At 44.7% G+C, this 16240-nt stretch overlaps 1 protein-coding gene across 8 annotated transcripts in view; it reads left to right on the top strand.

Annotated features, from left to right (window-relative positions):
* The first annotated feature begins 7997 nt into the window (after positions 1 to 7997).
* The window catches only part of BMPR1A (bone morphogenetic protein receptor type 1A), a 171036-nt gene continuing 162793 nt past the window's right edge, over positions 7998 to 16240 (top strand). For 3 of the 8 annotated variants that reach the window (XM_055093097.2, XM_034931039.3, XM_034931040.3), the window contains exon 1: positions 10814 to 11178. The gene's annotated coding sequence lies outside the window, so the exon portion shown is untranslated. Of the gene's footprint in view, positions 10364 to 10782; positions 11179 to 16240 lie in introns of those variants that run through there. The other 5 variants (XM_063607783.1, XM_055093096.2, XM_034931038.3 and 2 more) reach the window with 3 other exon arrangements.

Raw genomic sequence — 16240 nt, forward strand, 5'->3', positions numbered from 1 at the left:
ATGGCGAAACCCCGTCTCTACTAAAAATACAAAATTAGCTGGGCGTGGTGGTGTGTGCCTATAATCCTTGCTACTCGGGAGGCTGAGGCAGGAGAATCGCTTGAACCCTGGAGACAGAGGTTGCAGTGAGCCAAGGTCGTGACACTGCACTCCAGCCTGGGTGACAGTGACTCCATCTCAAAAAACAAACAAAAAAATCGTAGTAAGAACACTTAATATAAACGGAAACTTTATATCCATTGAATAGCAACCCCCATTTCTGGTGCTCTGCATGTTTAGAGAAACTTCTCTAGTAGCAAACTACAGAAAAGATCCCTGAATGTGTGTGCTTTCTACCATTTATTTTTAACAGCGAGAACAAAGGCATCAATTCAGCCAATGGTTTCAGAACCTGTTCTTTTTTTTTTTCTCACTCCATCATCCAGACTGGAGTGCAGTGGTGCCAACATGGCTCACTGCAGCCTCCACCTCTCTGGCTCCAGCGATCCTCCCACCTCAGCCTCCTCAGTAGCTGGGACTACAGGTGTGTGCCACCATGCCTGGCTAATTTTTAGTATTTTTTGTAGAGAAGGGGTCCCCCTATGTTGCGCAGGCTTGTCTCAAACTCCTGGGCTCAAGCAATCCTCCCTCCTTAGCCTCCTGAATAGCTGGGACTACAGGTGTGTGCCACCATGCCCAGCTAATTTTTGGTATTTTTTGTAAATAAGGGGTCTCCCTATGTCGCCTAGGCTGGTCTCAAACTCCTGGCTCAAGCAATCCGCCTGCCTTAGCTTCCCAAAATGCTGGGATTACAGGTGTGAGCCACCATGCCCAGCCCATTTTCTTTCTTTTTTAAGGTGGCATATTTTTTAGTTTTAATTTTTGTGGATATATATATATATTTTTTAAATGGGGTACATATTTTGATACAGGCATGCAGTTATAATAATCACATCACGGAAGCTGGGATATCCACCCCACAAGCATTTATCCTTTGTGTTACAAACAATCCAATTCTACTCTTTTGGTTGTTTAGATGCTTCATTTTCTTTGTTCCTTTTTTTTTTTTTTTTTTGAGACAGAGTCTCGCTCTGTTGCCCAGGCTGGAGTGCAGTGGCGCGATCTTGGCTCACTGCAACCTCTGCCTCCTGGGTTCAAGAGATTCTCTTGCCTCAGCCTCTCAAGTAGCTGGGATTACAGGCGTGCGTCACCATGCCCAGCCAATTTTTATATTTTTAGTAGAGACGGGGTTTCACCATGTCGGCCAGGTTGGTCTTGAACTCCTGACCTCAGGTGATCTGCCCACCTTGGCCTCCCAAAGCGTTGGGATTACAGGCGTGAGCCACTGCACTTAGCTGAGATGCTGCATTTTCAATGCCAACCCCTCAATCCCTGCCCATTGTGTGCACTGAGACCATCAAGTGATTTTTTTATATATCCTTCATGTAGACCTGCACTGGCTAGTACATACAATAGCTGCTTGGCATGTGTGACTGTGTAAATTCTAAATTAGTTAAAAATAAATAAAAATCAAAATTCAGTTTCTCTGTTTAGCCATATCAAATGCTCAATAACCACATGAGATTAGGGGCTACCGTGTTGGAACAGGGAAGATACAGGACATTTTCATTTTCACTGAAAGTTCTATTAGACAGTGCTGGTGTAGATTCTGACCTGCTCAGCTCAGGCCTTAAGAACAAAGTCTTGAGGCCTAGCACGGTGGCTCACGCCTGTAATCCCAGCATTTTGGGAGGCTGAGGTGGGAGGATCACTTAAACCCAGGAGTTCGAGATCAGACTGGGCAATACAGGGAGGCCCTGTCTCTACAAAAATACAAAAAATCAGCTGAATGTGGCAGTATGCACCTGTAGTCCCAGCTACCTGGGAGACTGAGGTGGGAGGATTGCTTGAGCCCAGGAGGTTGAGGCTGCAGTGAGCTGTGATCACACCACTGCACTCCAGCCTGGGTGACAGACAGCAAGACTCTGTCTTTAAAAAAAAAAAAAAAAAAAAGATAGCATTTTTTACCTCAAATAATGACAGAACCCAGAATATTTCTCAGCAATAAGAAAAGCCACCCCAAGAAGCAGCAAAGAGATGGGCTCACAGTCTCTGAAAAGGAAGTCAGTCATTAGCCACCTTCTGACATCCTAGCAATTAGCTGGTCTTGGGAGAAGAGCAGGTATCTCCAGAGAGGTGCCAAATAAATAGGATAAGAGACTATAAAAATGAAAAGCCTTTTGGCCTTTCATCACAGGATAATCCAATGCATGTGAATTAATGGTGAAAGGCTCAGTAATAGCCTTTGTGAGGAAATAGGAGCAGTGTAGCAGGATATCCTTTTTCCGCACTAAAGCACCCAATTCTTTCAATTTTATATACAGCGGAAGCAATTAATTGTACTAGAAAGAAATCCACAGCTGGCTTTTCCTGATGGCCTCATAAGCAACAAGCACTATTGTTCAGTTTCCGGGACAGATGTAAAGTCATTCTATTGCACTGCTGAGATTTTTCTGAATGTTTAGTTTGACTTCTCCAAAGATAACTTATGTGTTAACATCTAAAATTTGATTCGTCTTGTCATCACACATTTTCAGTATAAGCAACTGTCAAAAAGTTAATTTTTATTGTGCTATTGCACTCCAGCCTGGGCAACAAGAATGAAACTCCATCTCAAAAAAAAAAAAAAAAGTTAATTTTTGATTTGTAATATAATCCAGCATGTGACTTGATGCTGGTATTTTTTCCAAACGTTATGTGACTGAATCATGTTATTCACTTTTGTTTGTTTTACATGTTTACATGCAGTTGAACTGCACTGCCTCTGCTTTTGTGGTATCATCCACAGTGTGGCTATTCAGGAGTCAGGCATAACAAGATTATACATTAAAAACTCAGAAATTTAACATTTCAAATGCTGGCCTGTATGGCATTGCTTCACCTTCTAGATGCATTAAAATACACCATATTTCATTAATTCTCAGATGCACATTTTTTTTGACATTTGAAACTTTCTGGAATTGCGATATCTTAATTAACGTGTCAGGGTTTAACTGGCAAGGTTTTTCTTCCTTAGTTGTACATAAAATAATGATGGATCTTATAATCAACATCCATGCTGTTCTTTGGGTGGAAAAAACCCACAACGAAACAGTACCCTAGTTTTGATGACATATGGTATACATAGTTAAAATCTGATGAGTATGATGTGTTATTGCAAGTGTAACAACAGAACAACTCTATTTTTTCTGAGACATGGTCTCCCTCTGTTGCCCAGGTTGGAGTGCAGTGGCATGATCACAGCTCACTGCAACCTCTGCCTTCTGGGCTTAAGGGATCCTCTTGCCTCAGCCTCCTGAGTAGCTGGGATGACAGGCAAGTGCTACCATGCCTGGCTAATTTTTGTAATTTTTATAGAGATGGGGTTTTGCCATGTTGCCCCGGCTGGTCTGGAACTCCTGGACTCAAGCGATCTGCCCGCCTTGGCCTCCCAAAGTGCTAGGATTACAGGGGTGAGCCACTGTGCCTGGCCTAGAATAACTCTTTTTACCAAGAAAAATATTCACGTCAATCAAATAAATAAAAACTTTAATTACATATCTTATATGGGATTCTAACTGACTTCATTCTGACAAATATACAATTTGCCACTTTCATTTTTATATCAATCAACCAGTTCTTTTAAATAATATCTACTCTTTTTTTTTTTGGTGCTGAAACCCACAGTCGAAAACATCTACTTTTCTGATTATAAAAGTAACATTGGGCCGGGTACAGTGGCTCACGCCTGTAATCTCAGCACTTTGAGAGGCCAAGGCGGGCGGATCGTGAGGTCAGGAGTTCAAGATCAGCCTGGCCAACATGGTGAAACCCCGTCTCTACTAAAAATGCAAAAATTAGCTGGGTGTGGTGGCGCACACCTGTAGTCCCAGCTACTCAGGAGGCTGAGGCAGGAGAATCACTTGAACTCGGGAGGAAGAGGTTGCAGTGAGCCAAGATCATATCATTGCACTCCAGCCTGGGCGACAGAGCAGACTCTCAAAAAAAAAAAAAAAGGTAACATATAACATTGTCCATTGTGGGGGAGATAAAGCTTATGGAAGAAAATAATAACCATCCATTAGGCCACCACAGAACACTGCCAACGTTTTCTCTTTATTTCAGGATAATCTATTTCTTTATAAACACACATATTTAATAATACAAAATTAACAAATGCTTAAATATATCTTGTCAAATGTCCTGAAAGGTATATAATGTTACACAATAAAAAAGCGGGTTCTTTAAGCAAGCCAGGGACCAGCCTCCCCATTGCCACTGGAGTAGAACTTTCTGGTGTTCGACAGGATCACGTGCAGATGTTGCAATGCATAATTCCAGGGAGCACCATTCGTGTCAGGCAGGTTGCGAATGGCACCCCCTTAAAGTTGTGCAACCTAGCAACCCTGCTGCTCAGTACTGTGACCATAGCGACAGTGGTACATACGCAGGGGAGATAGACAGGAGGGAGGATGCAACAGCACAGCAGATGCATCAAGGAGTTTGCAACTGCCCACCAACCTTGAAAACAATGGATTCGCAGAAGCAAGGATTCAATAACTGGTAAGCTCCAGTGGCCTGGGACTGCTTTTTTGATACTACGTGTATTTTGGTACTCCCTAAACTGTCTCCCTCAGGCTGAGAGGCCCCTATTTATGTTGAAGAACAAAGGTATGAAAACTTATTTGTGAGAAAGACATAAGAACAGCTAAGCTATGTGGAAAGTCAGTGATGTAGACCATTGAGAGAAAAGCCTAAGGAGATGAGGATGGAGTAGTCAAAGATGACTTCTTGGAAGAGGTGGTACTCAGGCAGTATAGGGAGGAGAATGGCATTAAATGGAGAATGAATATGGTCCATTCTTCAGAAAGTAGTGAGACCAGTCTAACGAAATGTTACTCTATAGCAGTGTTTTCAGATTTAATGGGACTGGTGTTTCACAATAGAAATCTAAATAACTGGGCAACATTAGTTGAAAGAGGGAATGATCAATTAGGAGGAGAGCTAGCAGCATTCAGGATCGGAGGAAGAGGGGCTTTAAGGTAGGTAGCAAACTAAATGGAAAATAATCTGCATTTTAAAATAAACACTGACAAGTATTGGTTACTGGTTATATATATGACTATGTATGCCTTTGAAATAATAAAGGAAGTTGTTTTAAAGTTTATTTATTGAGAACAAGTTGTTAGATGATAGTTCTGTTATTATGATGTACAGGATTTGTTAGTAGACTCTCATTCCAACAAGATAAGTGCTTTATCATTAATCCTCAAAAATATGGAAAAACAAAACAAAACAAACCACCTAACCCTGCCTTGGCTAATAGAAATAAAAAGAAATGCGCCAGGACAAACTACCAGTAGAGAACAAAATTAAGTATGTCATTCATTTAATAAATACTTACTGACTACCTACTGGTGTGCCAAGCAGCACACTGGATACAATGGAGTGAGAATGAGACAGTTCCCATGCTCTGAACTTTTGAGTCCAGCACAGGGTCAGGTACTTTCAACATATCCGATGGGTAAACTAGTATGCCTGGTCACACTGGTGACACCACACCACATCTAGGAATACATCCCAATTACCATGTAAGCCATGGACAGTAGGCACAGTATGGTGTTAATGAATCTGCACTCCTGATCCAGATTTTATCTCCCCAGTTATCTCAGCTTGAATCTTTTATCATCGCACCTTGCCTTCCTTTTACTAGTCATTCCCAAGGTAATCATATTCAGCTCCACATGCTGGATTTCTGGACTACTAGCTCCAAAGGAATTCTTGAGTAGAATCAGTGTTTAGGGATAGTAAGAAGAATCAGACATGGGTCTTTTCATTTTTGAATGTATGTATGGGTTTTGTGTGTGTATATATACACACATATGTACATGTATACTTACATATATGTACATATGTGTACACGCATACTTACACATGCACATATGCGCACATATGCACACATACACATATGCGTGCACACATACACATGCGCGCACAGACGCATATACGCACGTGTGCACATACGCATATACGCACATATGTGTGCACACATACGCATATGCACACATAGGCATATTTGTGTGTACATATATACATATATGCATATACTTACATATGTACACAAACACCTACACACACACACAAAGTTCAGACTAGAAATCTATTTGAATTATATTCAATAGATTATATACACACACACCCCTATTACACTTGGATTAATTTTTAGCCAGAAAAAAATATATATATAGCTTTTTTTTTTTTTGAAACAGAGTGTCGCTCTGTTGCCCGGGCTGGAGTGCAATGGCGAGATCTGGGCTCACTGCGACAAGCAATTCTCCTGCCTCAGCCTCCCAAGTAGCTGGGACTACAGGCGCCTGCTGCCACATCCAGCTAATTTTTGTATTTTTAGTAGACACAGGGTTTCACCATGTTGGCCAGGCTGGTCTCGAACTCCTGACCTCAAATGATCCACCCACCTTGGCCTCTCAAAGTGCTTGGGATTACTAGCATAAGCCACCACGCCCAGCCAAAATTACATATAATACACCTTTAATACGTACTTAGTGTATGTCCAGAGCATATATATTATATATAGTTTTCATCTGGTTAAAAAATAATCCAAGTGCAATAAACCAGGTGCTGTGAGGATAGGGAAAGGCAGGGCAGTGAGCTGCAGCAGGACAGGGAAGGCCAAGATCTACTGTGGGCTGCGTGGGAGTTGGGGTAGGGAGGCCCCAGCTCCCGGTGCTCGGTGGGAGGAACCATAGTCCTCTAGGCAGTGCCTGATAGCCAGAGAGTAGTGAGCAAACAACAGGTGGTAGTCCAGGAGCGCAGTGGGGATGGGGACATCCAGCCTGAGGTAATGGGGGAAGGGAGGCCCAACAGATAGAGAGAATACAGATACAGGGAGTCTAGAAACAAAGAGCTGGAGGCAATTAAGTGATGCCACCAACAATACCTACAACTGCCCAGCAGTCTGGGTGCAGGGATGCAGCTAAGTCCAAACAACAAGCATAGAAATTCCAGGTCCTGGCAAGCTAACAGGTCAGGGTTTCAGACACAAGAGAAGGGCTGTCAGTTCTTAGAAAGGGGCCAGGCAGTGGGAGGCTGAGTCTTGAGCTTGGGACCAAAGCTCTGATAATTCTTCCTGCCTCAAGGCCTAGGAAAGATCAGGTTCTATGGTAAAGGGTGTACGGATAGTAGGGAAAGGAGGAATACAGAGGCCACGGACTAGGTAGGACCAAGTGAGAGCAGCAATATCCTCCATCATCTATCTTTCAATCATAGTAGCCAGTGCTTTGAGGCAAAGATAAATTAAAATGGAGCTAAGGGAGAAGGAGCAAGTTGTCTAGAAGTAAACAAAAGAAGTAAAACACTGTACCACCACAATGAAAATGAATTCAGGTTTTTAAACTTCCTCTATTTTGTGCACTGAATTATATACATCCATCTTATTCTTAACCACAGTTTCTGTTTCAGTTTAGTCCTTCTAAGCCATGATGGGGTACTACTAACCAAAAAAAAAAAAAAAAAAAAAAAGATGTAGTAGTGTCCATGCTGAAAAATGAAGCTGTTTATTCTCCCTAACACCTACCCATTTAATAATGGGTTTGAAGCCAACCTAAAGGGTCACCCTACCAATGGCATTCCTTCACTTGTGCCTCCTTACTGGCCTCTAACTTATCATCAGACCCAGAGACTTCGTGCTGCCTTTTGCCTTATAAGATCTTTACAACATGAAAATGACTTTGAATGGATTAGCTTGGATTAATCTATTCAACTTGGATCCCTGAAGGCAGAAGTGCCATTTCACTGAAGAGGATGTGATCCACAGCTTTCCCAGCCAACCTTCACTCTTTCCAAGATAGCCATGCCACCCTCTAACACTAAAAGGGTCTTGGTGACAAGGTTTAGAAATGCCTAGAGGATATGTATGCTTATTTCTCTTCTCTCATTTAACAAATATTCACTTGCCAGGCACTAGGCTCTGAGGAGAGAGTTGAGAATAGATTGACAAAGTCAAGCTGGCCTGTAGTCCCAGCTACTTGGGCGGCTGAGGGGGGAGGATCACGTGAGCCCAGGAGTTCCAGGTTACAGTGAACTATGACTACGCCACTGCACTCCAGCCTGGGTGACAAAGTGAGAACCTGTCTCTAAAAAAAGAGAGACTGACAAAGTCTTTTGCTCATGGAGTTTATATTCTAGTGGAGCAGAGGGGCTCAGACCACAAACAAATAACTAAATGCACGATGTAATTAATGAATGCTGCTTTGGGCATGTAACAACTACCTCTCTTGGGACCTACCTGGACAGAAGAAAAGACCATTTCCAGCCTATTCTAGTAACCCACTTAAAGGAATACCAACACATTACGGAATGTTAACTGTGGATCCCGAGATGTTGCTTTTGAGTTTGGGGGCCAGAACACACGTGTCCAGATGTCTCCCTGGGCAGACAGACCGGAGAAACGGGCTGGCATGCATAAACATGCCAGTAGCCAGGGAGAACAGCATGCCCCACTAGCTGCTGGTAGCCAGGGCGCTGAGATTGAAGCCTAGGTACTAGCTGGGCCTTACCAAAGGAGAGCGAAAAATTCCTGAAGATTTGAAAAGGAGAGTCTTTTGCAGAGAAGCAAACATATCACGACTTAAAATTTGATGCTTCAATTTTGCTCTCATTTCTACAGTGGCAGATAACACAAGCCAGGGAATACTCATTTGTACATTTCAGAAACTTGATGTACTAAGGTTCCCACCTGAGATTGTTGTCTATTTTATAGACCAATTCATATGTCTAAAAATCCAACTAGACTATAAAGAGCATAATAACACGCTTGCCATGGTTTTCTCTGCCGACACATTGCTCAGCATACGTCAATGAGAGCTTTGACCAATCAATCTGAATCTCCTTAAGCAAAAGGCCCATCTTTTCCTTTAGAACTAAAGCTGGGGCTGGGCGCAGTGGCTCACGCTTGTAATCCCAGCACTTTGGGAGGCCGAGGCGGGAGGATCACGAGGTCAGGAGATCGAGACCATCCTATTAACACGGTGACACCCCGTCTCTACTAAAAATACAAAAAGTTAGCCGGGCGTGGTGGCGGGCGCCTGTAGTCCCAGCTGCTCGGGAGGCTGAGGCAGGAGAATGGCGTGAACCCAGGAGGCGGAGCTTGCAGTGAGCCGAGATGGTGCCACTGTACTCCAGCCTGGGCGACAGAGCGAGACTCCGTCTCAAAAAAAAAAAGAACAAAAAAACCCCCCAAAAAACAAAAAAACTAAAGCTGGGTTGAAGGAAACTTGAGAAAGAAAAGTGACCAATTTTAGTTGATGCAAGTAATCTCACGTATCCTATTCTTCCTGCATAGCAAGATACTACAACCCATGACTGTCAAACCTGAGACAGCTGAAGAGCCCAGAAAAAAAGATTAGAGAAGAAAACAGAATTGAAAAATAATTCAGAATGACGGAGGCTATCTGCAGCATTAAGGGCAAAGGCGGGTAAAAGAAGAAAAGATAAACCAAAAAATTGAAACAAAATACACGGGAATTCAAACATTTACACCAGAATATAAGGGAATACCCTGGAATCTAAACACCTCTTCAGGCAAGAATGTGTGTCAATACAAATGCCTGGCACATTGTTTTCCTTCCCCCTTTCTTTTTACCCAGTTTACCCAGTTTTAAAAGTGATTTTTTAAAATGCACCTTTAAAAGAACATCTTTTGTTAAGTGACTTAAACTTGATACATTCCTTGGATTACTAAGGAGGTTAAAGTCACATTTGGTGAAAAAGGGGCCTATCTCCTCTTTCCTCACATACGGGTCATCGAATACTTTTAAAAGCATTTTCCACCATGAATGAGGGGAAATGGAAGAAAAGAGGTGGTGACAATTATTTGCATTTTCCAAATGGACGGAATGAGCCTCCGGAGGGTACACGAGGTCACCAGCGTGAGCCCGCGGTGGAGCTGGAGGCGTATTTATAGCTGGCTGACTTCAGTCCTGTTGGGCCCTCGCCGCTCCTTATCTTATGCCGCTGGAATTCGCGGGCTCGCAGGTCACAGGAGCCCGGGCGCGCCGGGCCTGGCGCTCCCGAATCGATGAGGGAAGCCGCTCTCCCCGGCAGATCCTCCCGGCCGGGGAGCCTCCATCACCCTGCCTGCGCCTCGGCACGCTGGCAAGGAGCCCGGGAAGAGACGCCGGGAGCGGTGGGTGGGCGAGAAACAAATGCAATGTGACTTATATTTTTCTTTGTCGCAACTACCACGACCTGGCCATCCCCCACCTTGGTGACTTGGTGCCTTCCCAGCGACCTTATTTCACGCCAGCTGACTGGCGTTCACCGCAGTGTGAGTGTCGGCCGGAGCAGGGGTCCACGCGAAAGAGCCCGCGAGAGTGGGGATATCCGGCCCCGAAGGCCGGAGCGGGCGTCCAGGGCGCCGATGGCCGCAGCGCCCGGCAGCCGTGTCCGCGCTCCCCTCCGCCGCGTTCCATCGCGTGCTACCTACGGCGTCTGCGGGACGCTACCCGGGCGGCGGCTGTGGGGCTGGCTTGTGGGGAGGGGCCGGCGGGCCCGCGCGGAGGAGCAGCCCCCACTCCCGCCCGCACCAGCAGCTCGGCGCCCCCTTGCCGGCGGCTGGCCCTCCTCCCCGGCAACGGGGCGCCGGGATCCGCGGACTCTTCGGGCGCTTCCGCCGTGCGCTCGGCTCCTTTCGTGTCCGGGGCGGGGCGGGGCAGGCGCCCGTGGTCGGGTGCGCGCGGCGCGGGCGGGGGCCCTCCCAGTGCGCGCGCGCCGTGCAAGGCCCGCGGACGCCCGCCCCTCCCCCAGGCCCCCGCACCCGCGCCGCCCCCTCCCCTCCTGGCAAGAGTCGGCGGCGGTGGCGGCGGCCGCTGCAGAGATTGGAATCCGCCTGCCGGGCTTGGCGAAGGAGAAGGGAGGAGGCAGGAGCGAGGAGGGAGGAGGGCCAAGGGCGGGCAGGAAGGCTTAGGCTCGGCGCGTCCGTCCGCGCGCGGCGAAGATCGCACGGCCCGATCGAGGGGCGACCGGGTCGGGGCCGCTGCACGCCAAGGGCGAAGGCCGATCCGGGCCCCGCTTCGCCCCGGCGGCTCGCCGCGCCCACCCGCTCCGCGCCGAGGGCTGGAGGATGCGTTCCCTGGGGTCCGGGTGAGTTGGGAGTGCGCGTGCGGACCGGGAGGGGCTGGCCGCAGCGGGGAGGCCAGAGGGGCTCGGGCGAGGCTGCAGAGGCAGCTGGGCGCGCGGTGGCCGGAGCCAGGGGCTGCCCGGCCCGGCCCCGGCAGCTCCGCAGGCCTCGGCGCGCGCTGGGCCGGGACCGCCCAGCCAGAGACCCACGGCACCCCGCGCCGCGTCCTCCGCCGGCCCCTCTTTTGTCTCCCACTCGCGGGTTGCAGGCCGAGTTTGGGGATGCGGAGTGGGCGAAAGTCGCTCCGGGGACGCTTCTGGAATCCTTAAATGGGAAAGGCGCTCACCTCCCCGCCCCGGAGCGGCGAGGCTGATATTTGTGATTTGGCTCCGGACGCTGTGGGGAGGAACAGGGGAGAACAAAATGAGTTTCGGGCGGGGGTCGAGTGAGAGGAGCAGCCGGCCCGCCCCCGAGTCCCCGCGGGAAGGGGCCCTGGCCCCCGAGCTCCCGGAGCTGCTTCACCTGTTGTCCTGCGCGGCCTCCGCTCCGTGGCCTGGTGATTCCGTACTTCAGTTTTGGAAAACTTTCTGCTGGATTGCCTGGACCCTTTTTTCTCTTTCCAGACTCCTAGTGGAAAGATTTGGCAAGGAAAAAAAAATGAGCTTGCGTCAGGGAAGAAAAATAATATGCTGTGTGTTAGGGTCTGGCGTTTGAGCGTGGTACTCTTTCATGCTCTCAGATGTTTTAATTTAGTCAAACTCCTGCAGGTTTTCTCTTTTAAGCGGTTAACAAACTGTTCAGAGTACATAGTATGAACTTGGCACCTGTGTTACGTCATTTAATCCTTACAACGATTCTGGTTTATTGTATTCCTCATTGTTTTAGGGGAAGAAACCGAGTCGCAAAGAGGTTAACTAACTTGTCTAAGGGAGCTGGGATTTGAACCCAGGAACATCGTATTCTGGCAAACGAATTAGGAAGAAAAAAAACCAAAACTGTTTGCAAACACTTTTACGTTTAGGAACATTTTTCAGTTACTCTTACTTGAAATTATCGCTATTTTGTTGCTGGAGTTGAAAACAACTACTTTATTGTATTTACTTGTGAGAGGAGTTAAACTTTGAATTAGAGTGTAACTTAATGCGTCTCATTGTTTTCAGTTGTTGAAATAAAGAATGTGAACCAGAATTATTTAGATTTTTAAATTTGAAGCTAAAATACGGGCAATTCTCTGATCTAGGAATGGGGTGAGTGTATGAAAGGCCGATTGAAATGTAGAATGCGTTTTTAGTAGAACCAGACTCCGTTCTTGTTTAATTTTTCCTCCATTTTCCGTGGAGCCCACTTTAAACTTTTTCTACTTTCTTCACTTCTCCCCACCCTTTACAAAAGAGGTTGAGGCACTTAGCAGGAGCTCCTTCATTAAATTCCTTCTGTTACTGGCTTCTTAACCTTCCGTCAAAGAGGGAGAATTTTTTTTTTTTTTTTTTTTTGTCTTTCTTATTAGTTAACACCTTGGGGTTTTTTTCCTTCTAATTTTCCTGCTTAGTGGAGCGTGAGTTATTTTCTCTGTCGTATTTGGGTTCTTTAAAGTACAAATGTTCTTAAGATTTTTTCAGTTTACAAAAACCTTTTCTTAAGTCTGCTACTCCTTCAAGCTGTCTTGTTGCTGCTTTTCCTTTTCAAATCTTATTAACATTTTAAAAAGCTTGTTCGTAATAAAAGTAACACATGGTTGTTAATTGCGAACTAGCGCAACATTGAAATTAAAATTTAGTCATTCACAATCCATCTCTAGAGATTGCCAAGTGTAGTCTGCTTTTTCTGCCTTTGCATGGTTGGTGGCTAGCCACTCATTTCTTAACCCCTTGTTATCTGGATTTCACCTTCACAAGGAACTATAACCTAATCAGCACATTTAACTACCTTTTTCTAAGTCCTCTCCTTGAGTTTTCTGTAAGATTTAACATCGACTTGACATTTTTCAGATGCCTCTCCTTGGGTTTCATTCATCTATACTCGCTGTATTCTAACACAGGGTCCAAGGCAGTAAGATACAACAGATCCTTCCCTCATGGAGCTTAAAGTCTAGTGGGGAAATACTTGTTGAAAAATAAAGTCTCTAGTTAAATATAATTGTGATTTTAATTAAGGTGCAGAATATTATAAGAACTTCAGATGGAGACCTGATCTGGTGCTTGTGGTGGTGGGAGAATCTGGGAAAGATACCTTAAAATTGCTTTGTTGGAACCCAAGCAGATTGTGAAGGATGAGCAAGAGTTAACTATTAACTAGATGAAGAGGGGCCTTTTGTGACATTATACTGACTTTGTTCCTCTCCGCCACTTTTCTGCCTTCTGTTCCTTCTTTCCTCTTTAATATGCGTTCTCCAAGTTTCACTTTTCAGATCACTTTTCTCTATGTCTCTAGTCCCTTAGAATGATTGTTCAGACCTTTCTGTTGGAATAATTCTCAATTCTTTGTTTATGTGTCTTCTGAATCACGTTTTTTTGTTTGTTTGTTTTGTTTTTTCTTTTTTATTCAGTTGCTTTCTACATATCTGTACCTGATTGTTCTGAGCTGCTTTTCCTTAGCAAACTTGCCTCTTTGGTGTTCTTTATTTTTGTTGATGTCATACCAAACCCAAACCTTTTCCCATTTCATCATATCTTGTCTGTAGCCAACATCTGTTGATTCTGCTTTATGATATTATAACACTTCTGCTCTCTATTCTTGCTAACTGTGGGGCAATTCTGAATTCATATTGGTGTGAAGGTAGTAGTCAAATCATAAAATGAGTTGGGCAGCTTTCCTTCTTTTTCTCTTTTTCAGGATCAGTTTAGACTGGGATTATCTGTTCCTTGAAAGTTTGGAAGACCTCACCTATGTGACCATTTAGGCCTAGATCTTTTTTCTGGAGAGGACTTTGAGTAACACTTCAATTTCTTTAATAGCTGTTGGTTTGTGTCGATTTTCTGATTCTCATATGAATTTTAATGTTTCACATTTTTTTCAGGAATTTATTTTCAAATCTAGTGTTATTTGGCTTTCACGTAGTTCTCCCCCCACCACCCCGCGACTCCACCCCCACCCCCTAACTCTAAATCAAGTTCTCATCCCACCTGGACTAATGTTATGATTTTCTTGCCTTCACTTTTCTCCTTTATCTAATGTATTTCTGCCTAAATTAATCTGTAAGCCCAGTTCTTACCACTTTGCCACTCAGAAGTTTCCTAGGTCTTCCATTAAATGAAATATTTTCTGTGGTATTTGCCTCAGATTTACCTGTTTTTTTTTTTTTTTTTTAATAACTTATTCTTTTTTTTTTTTTTTTTTTTTTTTGAGACAGAGTCTTGCACTGTCGCCTGGGCTGAAGTGCAATGATGTGAGCTCAGCTCATTGCAACCTCTGCCTCCTGGGTTCAAGGGATTCCCCTGCCTCAGCCTCCCAAGTAGCTGGGACCACGCCTGGCTAATTTTTGTATTTTTAGTAGAGGTGGGGTTTTGCCATGTTGGCCAGGCTGGTCTTAAACTCCTGACCTCAGTTGATCCGCTCGCCTCAGCCTCCCTGTGCTAGGGTTACACAGGTGAGGCACTGTGGCTGGCCTTTATAGCAGTTTTTATACAAATATTAGTTTCACTACTAGTTTGCAGGGTGGGTCTGTAACGGACTTTTCTTGCATATTAAAATGAATAAATGGGGAAAGGCTCCTGTCTAGCCTAGCAGTAGCTGTTGAACTGTCCTGATCTGACTATTGGATCTTAGGAGCAGCGAACCATGGAGAGAAAGGAAAATGGGTTTCCTATCACACTAAATTTTGAAGTAGGAACCACTTCTTTTCCTTTTCTACTTTCCCACCTTTTACTAGTTTTTAGGCTTTAGGATGTCTTTTTAACATCACAAGGTCCATATTGACCAAGTTGGACCAACTTTTTAACACAAGATTAAATGTTGAGTTGCATTGAGTTATGTCCATTGTAAGATACACTGTAATGTTACAGACCACTTAAAATATGCTTCTAGTTGTAAGAAGCCATTGATTGTAAGGTGCACCCCAATTCCGGAGATGCTAAAATATGAAAAATGGATGCATCTTAGAATTGATGAATAGTGTTTCTCTCCCTAATCAAAGCTCTTGGATGTGCCTGGAAACCCCCAGTAGTGTTTTTTGAAAAGAACACTAGTTAGGGGCATAGGGAGATCAGATGATCAGTAGACTCCATCTCAGGGTGGGCCCTGTGGTCCCTAAGCCAGTTCGTATGGGCAGTTTAATATATAACTAATGAGTAGACATTGAATAGATGAGTAAATTATCTTTGAGTATCCTTTATTTACTCTGATGTTGTAGACTTTGTTACTCTTTTATAGTTTATATTTCTGATGAGCCTTCCTTTCTTATGGCACAGATTTATTATACTGTTAAAGTCTGGAACAGTGGAGCTTGGCTCTTGATCCAGCTGTATATAATTGGCTGTTGACTTATGAAGGAGGACAGGAGTATGCTAGAGATAGGGATAAAATATTATAATCACATTTGCAGTTAGGGAGATTAGTTACATGTTGGAAAATCATTTTGAAGAAAGGAAGACTGAAGATGTTCAAACTTGTAGGAAGGTCTTTCTGGCCTAGCCCGGATTAAACCCATTTATGCCTAGTGTTCCACTATTGGAACGCTAAGCACGTGGGAGTTATTTATATCCTGCTCAAGGTCATCGCCAAGGTCCGATTGCAAAAATTCAAAAAATTGCAGCCTCAGGCATAAATGGGTTAAGATGGTGGCAGATAATTAGGGCCTGGAATGGATAGGAGGCGATAACTAGCTGTGGATGAGAGAAGGAATGGGATTGGCAAGAACAACTCCTGGATTTCTAGCTTGGAAAGCAGGGTAGATGTGGGTGACTGATATGAAAAATGTGGCGGGAGAGCTGGTTTGTAGAAGAAAATAGTATTGGATCACATGGAGTTTGAGATATCTGAAACAGCCAAGTAGGGATTTCCACTTGGCAGTTGTCTATATGGGTCTGGGGTTTGACAGAGGTTTGTGCTGGAGGTAGGCATTTGGGAGTCATTGCTGTATAGATTTTA

The sequence above is a fragment of the Pan paniscus genome, chromosome 8 (genome assembly GCF_029289425.2).
Source record: "Pan paniscus chromosome 8, NHGRI_mPanPan1-v2.0_pri, whole genome shotgun sequence".
Taxonomy (NCBI): domain Eukaryota; kingdom Metazoa; phylum Chordata; class Mammalia; order Primates; family Hominidae; genus Pan; species Pan paniscus.